This window comes from Aegilops tauschii, chromosome 5 (genome assembly GCF_002575655.3).
Source record: "Aegilops tauschii subsp. strangulata cultivar AL8/78 chromosome 5, Aet v6.0, whole genome shotgun sequence".
NCBI classification, from domain to species: Eukaryota; Viridiplantae; Streptophyta; class Magnoliopsida; order Poales; family Poaceae; genus Aegilops; species Aegilops tauschii.
The window spans coordinates 536,434,757-536,443,467 of record NC_053039.3 but is presented as its reverse complement, the minus strand read 5'-3'; the positions used below and the strand labels follow the sequence as shown (position 1 = coordinate 536,443,467).

Sequence of the window (8,711 nt, the reverse complement as noted above, 5' to 3'; positions counted from 1 at the left end):
TCTGTTGTTGTTTCTTTGTACCGAAATCCACTAGCCCGATCTGGCTGATACCATTGATAGACCTTGGATCGGAGTAGGCTAGTAGATCCGGTGAACCTACCTTGTCCAGCAGCAGATGAACTCGAGCCGGAGGCCATCGTGATGCTAGGGCACACGGCGATGGCAGAGAGTAGGCGACGGTGGTGAAGCTTCCCGTGAGCACCGCGCTAACCCTGGATCGGTAGGGATTGTGGCAGCGATTAACCTCATAAGTCGTGCCCCGACCCCCACCTCTGTTTATATAGCGCGGGTCACAGGGGCCCACCAACCATGGTTTGGTTGTGCGCCCCCGATCAGGGCGCGAGTCAAGGGCCCGTTCGACCCGTTGGGTTCGAACGGGAGAGAGATCAACCTAACAACTACTACTGTATATCATCAGCCTATTTAAAGTAATTACTGCTCGTGCTATCCTGCCACACACACCTTTCGTTCCACGTGAATCAAGCGAATCTCGAGAAATTTTTCTATCGTATCAACCACGTCCATACAAATTATTCCCTTCGTTCACAAATACAAATTTTTTTTGAACCGGGCTTACCCCCCTTTCCATTAAATGGAAATACAACTGTTGCAGAAACATTCATGAAGAGAAAAAAGAGAGGTAGCGAGTCCAATGCACTACCAGAAAACCCATCGCACTCGTTCGCCAGAGTGTGGACATAAATGAGTGAACGAACCTACTTAAACATGTCTACATACATTTGATTCACAAAAGAAATTAGAACATCTTATATTTATGAATGGAGGGAGTATATAAGTACGAGTAAAATAAATAAGAAGTATGCACGAAACAGACTTTCACCCCTTCTTTATAACTAAAGGCAAAAACGGTCGAAGCATACAAGGTGGTAAGAAAATCCTCAAACAAGCACGTATATTCGAACAACAATACTTGACATGCCCAAAAGCAAAAAGAAAAAGCGATACATGATTCGTCTAAGACGAGGAGTCAACCGCTAGGAGGCGAAGCGAGCTGACGGTCGACCACCTGTCACTGCTACAAATATGCTAAACATTATACTTAGTCAGAAAGTCGCTGCAAGAAGACCCTCTCGATAAACTATATTGTTACTGTAACTAGCTAATTGCCCATGCATTGCAACAGGCGCATACTCTAGTGGTTCAACACTAATTTTGTCCGACATATACCTTACATCAATTTTGGTAACATTTAATTTGATGGGTGTATGGGTAGAGGAAGGCAAAAAAGTTTTGATTTAGTTGAGATTTTCATAAGATTGATTTGATTGAATTAATGCAGCAGAAGATTTTGGAAAATATCGATTTTGTTTAGATTATTGCACGTTAATATGTTTACATTGGTTCTATTTTGTTCGACATCGATGGGGGTTACCAAAAAACCAACAGGAAACTGAGGGGGGGAGGAGAACGCGGGAGGAAAAAACCGAGTAGAAGGTGAAGGCGACGCTACCAACTCCCATTTGAATTTCCCACATGTCCCTCGTCGGAGATAACTGAATGAAAGTTAACACTCTACAACATTATCTCCTCACCTGAATCTTTTAGGACCTGACAAAATCTTTTAATGACTCTTGTTATGTAGGTAACTCTGTTGACCCTTTCTTTAAAAATAATTGTGCTTAATCTTCATTTCGAAGTGCACTGATGTCTGATCAGAAGCTCACCAGACTTAACCATCTGAGGTAGGGGATGCAGGCACTCACCTTCAGACTTAACCAGCAAGCATGCAGGCACTCACCTTCAGACTTAACCAGCTGGCATGCAGAAAACTGAGCAGTTGTGTGCTTCACCCTATTGTCAATCTGGAAGCACAGGACCAGATGTACGCATCTCACGTCAGTGAGGAAGTGTCGTTGTAGTGAACGCGCGTCAGGTCGTTGACAGACAAGTAATGGCCATTGCTGTAGTGTGAATAAGGCATGTGCCAAACGCCTCATGGTTTTGCAATATTAGTGTGATCAGTCCCATGGTTTCTCAACCACTTCGTTGTAGCTAGTCCCTCTATACCATAATATAAGAACAAGATTGAAAAATATTTTTATATTATGAGACGGAGAGAGTAATATGTAAGAGCATCTTGAACAGTTGCCCTATAATAAAGTAGGGGTGTTTTTTTTTTTTGTTGCATTTTGAGGCCAAAAAACATCTTCAACGACTGCCCAAAAACGAAAAATGGAGCAAATTTTGTTGGAGGTTGTCCAAATATAGGACATAGGTGATGCATCTTTTGGGCACGATGCCCAAAACGAAAAACGGTGTCGCACGGAGGCCAACTTCCGAGCTGAAATTTATAGGCTCTTCTCCAGCGACCGCCGCCGCCGTAGGCTGGCGAGCTCCTCTCCTGCTGCTTGTGACCCGATTCCCCTCTAACCCCGCAATCTCGTGCCTCCAGCTGTGTCGATGACGCGTCGTCGGGCCAGCTCAGCCGTTGGAGCCGTGCGTCTCTGGGCCGGCGGGGCGGACATGCATGTGCGTGGGGCATGACGCGTCTGAGGGTGACTGATCTTGGTCGTGGCAGGTCAGAGACGGCGGTTGCGTGAGGTGCCCCGACGGTGAGCGGGGGAGCTTGGGATTTGGTGGCTACATGCCGCGATTGAGACCGGAACGGAGGGGGAAAGGTGCGCGAGCTTTTTTTTGTATGTAAATAACTTTATTCCTCGTATGATAACCATGTCATTTACAATATGTGAAAGAATAAAGTCAGGGGCATTGGAGTCCCAAAAGTCCAATGCTTTGCTAAACAATCAGCAACAAAATTGGTTTCCCTGACATTTGAAAAGTCCATCACCAACAGACAAGTCTCGGTGATGATTGGCACATCGAGACCCATGGGGGCGAAGACAAGGTCCGGGATGACCAGAGTGGCACAGGGCAGCTGAATTTGGGGACAACGAGCAGAGTTGTACAACAATGCAACATGAGATTCAGTTTCAACAGTTCGACAATAGGTCCGGTTTGATGCCCTATTGTAGGGCAGCAGTTGCACATGTCACTTTTTCATTCAAAGAAAACACTTTTTGTGCCCTAAAATTTGCTCCAATCACTTTAAACGCTTTTATATTAGTTTACGGAGGGAGTATTAATTAGGTGATTCTTTTTTTCCTTGGGCAGATTCAGACCATCCAGTGTGGCTCGGGCAGAACTTGGCGGCAGACAGGGAAGGCATGTCAGGACGGAAACCTTTGGAAGGCTGGTCTTTGTTTTCCCACTTGGGTGGCAAGCCATCTTTGATTGGACGATGGCTGCGGGATAGTAGAGACTTGGTGTGCATGTTGATGCTGATCACACACTCAATCTCCCTGCATAAGCGGACCCATGTATCCAAATCGACGTAGTAATCTCCCAGCCAGAGATAGAGGACGCCGTCCTCATCGGCCTTGAGGACTGGGTTCCGCGGCATGGCCTCCGGCAGCCTCTCGCGCTTGTAGGCCTCCGACGCCCAGAGTAGCGGCAAGGGAAGCTCCATGTCGTCGTCTCTCGTCCATGAGCGGAGGTCTGGTGACAAAGTCCAGCTCCGCAGCACGACGTCGGCAGGGTGGGTGTTGTTGCCGGGGTTGTCGCCGTTGGTGGTGACGATGGAGATGAGCTTTATGGAACCCCCAACTGGTCCCATGGTCCGGCGCTCCTTGGGGTAACTGCGGGAGAAGTCACTGCCTTGGCACTCGTGGGGAAGCTGGATGAAGTCCAGCTCGCCGTCTTCGGTGGTGGTACCGGTGGAGAGCAGGTCACAGACAATGGCGCCAATCTCGAGGTCGACCCAGAAAACCTTCCCGTTGAAAGTGAAGACCACGTCTGCTTGGTAAATATGCGAAACAGGGCACTGGGCCGTCAGTGTCAGCAGGGCATGCGGGATAACGCGCGCCTCCTGCTTCGTCCACGTCTTGCCAGGGCCACGGTTCGACCACCGGAAGAGAATGCACGACCGCGGCAACGCTTCGCCGGGTCCATCAAAGTAGAGTCCTACATCAAGCAGATCGCAGGAGCCGTCGTCGCGTGGCAGGACAGCAGGTTGCCTGAGGGGGAGCAAGGACTTGTCATCTTCCAACGCGAGGACGGAATCCATGGTGGCGGGGAGCAGCGAGAGCGAGTTCTTGGCGGCGTCATAGACGAGCCAGTACAAGCTGTTGCCGAACAGCAGAGTCATGACGAGGAAGTTCTCCACGACAGACTCGAGGAGGCACGTGATGCCGCCGTACTCGCGCGACTCGGCCTTGGCGCGCAGGGACAAGGTGGAGAGCTCCGGGGGCTGAACGAGGTGGAGGTCGAGGGAGAACTGGTCGAGCATCCAGGACCCGTCCTCGATGTCGCCCCAATCTTTGCTCGCCTTGGCCATGATCTCGTCTTCCTGATCCTTCTCCTCGGCGTAGAAGATCGGGACGCGCTTCCTCAGCACGACCCAGGAAAGCCTCCCCGGGAAGCTCATGGCGGAAGATCGCCGGAGATGTGGCTCGGGATTGATGTGGATCGAGAGGCTGCGGCGGCCTCCCGAGTCTCGATCTCCAACTCGAAAACCCTAGATTTTAGGCTTTCTCTGTTAGAGCTAAACACGCCATGTACTAATGTCCGAGTAGATGTCTGTGTACTTATCCGAGTAGTACACCCAAGTAGAAACGGACTAGGTTAGCTCGGATGTTTTGCTCCTTTATATAGCCATGTAACCCCACGATGTAATCACCAAGAAAAGCAAAGCAATACAAAGAGAGAAGCCAGGAGCGACACGCCCTTGTTGCTATCACAAAAAATCTGCCGATCAGTTTTCCGTCCACGTTCGCCAAGTTACGCCGAGACGTTCCGTCAAGAGATCAATCGATCCGATCCTAGTGCTAGTTGAAATCCCAGGTTCACGTACGTTACGTGCATGCATCGATCGAGCTGCTAGCTTTGGTGCACGTACACGTTGTACCTCCTGGTGAATTGATCTAGCGTTATAAAGCCAACATTCTCTCCGTCTGCCTGCCGATGCCGCAAAAACACGGTAAACTTTTTTACGCCAATCTTGTCTGTCTTTTTCTTTCTTTCTGATGAGGCAACCCGGGACGTCCTATTCCAAGACCTACGCGCCTGGAAACAGCGAGTTGGGCTGGGGAGTTCGCTGCTTTTTTTTTTTGAGCGGGTGTTCGTACGTTTCAATCACGTATGTTAAAAAAAAGTATGTTTAGCTTAAAAAAAGTATGTTTAGCTTAAAAAAAGTATGTTTCATTTTTCCCAAGATTTTTTTGCTGATTTTTTATTGATGATAAGTTTGAAAGAATAAACAAATTCGATATTCTGGATTATACTGAGTAAAGTGTTGTTGGAAACAGAAATTAAAATGGTTTTGAAGAAATTTTTATATTTTGAATAAAAATCTTTTATGACAATTTTTCTTAAATAATGAACCTTTTTTTGTATGTGATGAAAAAAAATTGAATTCAATGAACATTTTTTGAACAAGATGAACAAACTTTATATTCAGGATTTTTTTAAATGATGAAGTAATCCTGAAACAATGAACAAGAATTTGATGAACATTTTATGAAATAGATGAACAAATTTTGAATTTGATGAACGTTTTATGAAATAGATGAACAAATTTTGAATTTTGATGAACATTTTTCAAATCCGATGAACAAAAAAATGGATTCGATGAGCATTTTTCGAATTCAATGAACAAAAAAATGTTTGTTAATTTGAAAAGAAAAAACTTTGAAAAAGTGACCAAGTAAAGAAGAAAAAAGAGAAAAGAAAAAGGAAAGCCAAAATTTTAAAAGAAGAAAAACAAAACGAAAAAAAGGAAAATCGGCTGGCCCATACGAACGCCGAGCGCGTGAGGGGTGTGAACAACCTGCGCGCCGTAAAGGAATCCCCAGGCAACCCAATCTTGTCTGTCGACCTAACGCACAGAGCGACGGACGAATTGGGCTGGCCTACTAAATAATGGAAAAAGCGCGATACGGTCTCGGCCTGTTTTCCTTTTGTCCCCTCCCACGCGATCTTTTTTGATGGAAGATACATGGGTGCTTCAGTCACTTGTTTTCAAGGGCTGGTAGACCCGGAGATTTCAGAAGCTCATGCATGCTGTAAAGCTCTCTTCCTTGCGGCGGATCTTTACATTTAAAGGGCCAGGATAGCTTCTGACTGCAGTTCGAGAGTTAGCCACCTAAAGGGGAGTTACATGGGACCTTCTTCAATGATTATACGAGATATGCAGGCGAGGCAAAGGAATTTTGAATCGGCAGACATAGTGCGCGAAGGTGGGAAATCAAACGTTGTTGCGCATAATTTAGCAAAGGCGTCGGTCTTATTAGGTCTTGGTAGACATGTTTGGCTAGTTGCCACTCCTGACTTTATTCATGTACCAGATGTTATTGGGGGTTTAAATAAAGTAGCAATCTTTCTAAAAAATATATTATTTCTGCCGCTTTCTTCTTGTTTTCTTTTGTTTTCTGGTTTCCTTTTTTCTTTTTAGTTTCCATTTTTTTATTCAATATCCTTTTTTATTTTCCTTTCTTTTACCCTTTAAATTCATGGATAGATACTGTTCCGAAATTTATTAATATTTTTTGAAATTAATAAATATTACTAATATAAGTGAATTATCTAAATGGGTATTTTTTAAAATTAAAAAAATGCATTTATTTTTTGTGAGCATCTTATAAATTCCACAACATTTAAAAATCTGCTATAGAATTTTCTAAAATACATGTATATTTTCCCTAGTCGTGAAGATTTTTAAAATACATGGAAATTTTTTATATTCGTATTTTTTTCTTAATTCCAGATCATTTTTATTATTCCTGACCGACATTTGTGATTCTTTTAAAGAAAAAAATTACACATGTAGTATTTCTTAATACTCATGATTTTTTTAGAAATTCGCGTACACGCCATGCTCTTGTCAGTTTGCTCGGCTGAGAACTCGCAAACACGAGGGAACAATCTATTTGCTCGCTATGCCTTTACTTTATGGGCTTGTATCGTCTTTGGATTATTGTACCACATGATGTAGTTGTTAATATGTATACATTCTCAGTATCATGTGGTGGATGAGGGAAGCAAACCACGCTACTGTAGCCGCGGAATATAGACTGGAGTTATATTCTTCCCTCACGTTAGGGTTCCTATCTTCTCCTCTCGATGGTGATATTCCCGACGTTGAGGTTTGCCTTCCCTGCCCTCCATTCCTCCATGAGGCTGCTAGTTTTTTTTTGATAAAAGGAGGGCTCTCCCCTTCCGATTTTCATTAAAGAAAACCATAGCATTCAGAACTACAGAATTAAAGAGAGCGACGGACTAGAGGCTGCTAGTTGGACTGTGCAAGGGGTGATCCCCAGATCACCGCCCAGTCTTGAACGTAGCTCGTGTGGAGTCGGAGAACCTAGGGTCTCTCTTGCCTGGGTAATCTGATTTGGGCCAATGCAAAATGGATAATGGTGTGTTGGGTTCAGGATCAATAACAGGATGGTGTTGATGCCATGATGCGGGACCTAGGACTACGAGACGAGGACTTGGATGGTGTGGTCTATGAGCAAGAGGAGATGCTGCCGATCGATTCTTTTCATTGGACCGCAATAGCAAGAGTTCATGTTGGAAAGACATATAATCAATTTTGGTTCTTCAAATACATACGAGCAGCTTGGTATCTTGAGCAAGATGTTAAAATCCGTCCGCAGGAGGATAAACTTTACAGTCTCCACTTTTCATGCCTAGGGGATTGGGAAAGAGTCATGGAGTATGGTCCATGGAATTTTAGAGGGGGCGCAGTGATCATTGCCCCTTGATCCCTTATGATGGCTTCTCCAAACTGTCAATGCGTTTGGCGCAGAGATTTTTTTTTTGAATTTTTTGAATTTTTTTTCCGATTTTTAAAATTTTGAATTATTTTCAATTTAATCTCTAATCACCCCTCATCACTGCTCTATTTAACCTCTAATCTCTAATCACCTCTCATCATTCCAAATTCACTAACTTCCCAGACGGTCACCCATCATCTCACTACTCCAGCTTGAGCACGCTTAACTTCCGGGTTCTATTCTCTCTGATTTCCAAGTCTGCACTTATTGTTTTCCTAACAATAGTAAGATGTCAATCCTATTAACCCTCAGGAGTTTAGCTTGAGCATGAAGTCACACATTTCAGTGTCTGAGTTTGAAACTATTATTCTAAAAAACAATAATTATTTAGTAACACTATATTTCTTGAGTAAGTAGTTTGACCATAGTTTGACCACAGTTTGACCAGATTTGGCCAAAATTCAAAAAAATTAAAACAATTATTTAGCAACACTAATATTCTTGAATAATTACGTAGTAACACTAATAGTTCTTGAATAAGTAGTTTGACCATAGTTTGACCAGATTTAACCAAAATTCAAAAAAACTGAAATTTGAGCATATCTTTTTTTCCTTTTGGAATTTGAGGATTCTAAAAATTTGCAAACAGGCCGTAGGCTGTCAAACCGGGACTAAAGGTCTAACGTTTAGTCCCGGTTTGAGACACGAACCGGGACTAAAGGGCATCGCACCCTTTAGTCCCGGTTCGTGTCTCAAACTGGGACTAAAGGGCTCATCTGAACCGGAACTAATGCCTTTAGCCGCACGAACCGGGACCAATGCTCACATTAGTCCCGGTTCGTATAAGAACCGGGACTAATGGGTTTATCTGGCCCGAACGAAAGGCCTGTTTTCTACTCCCTCCGTTCCTAAATATTT

The 8,711-nt window shown here is 44.3% G+C and overlaps 1 pseudogene; it reads right to left on the bottom strand.

Annotated features, from left to right (window-relative positions):
* Nucleotides 1–2,655: 2,655 nt before the first annotated feature.
* LOC109759426 (uncharacterized) lies at nt 2,656–4,444 on the bottom strand (annotated as a pseudogene).
* Nucleotides 4,445–8,711: the final 4,267 nt, after the last annotated feature.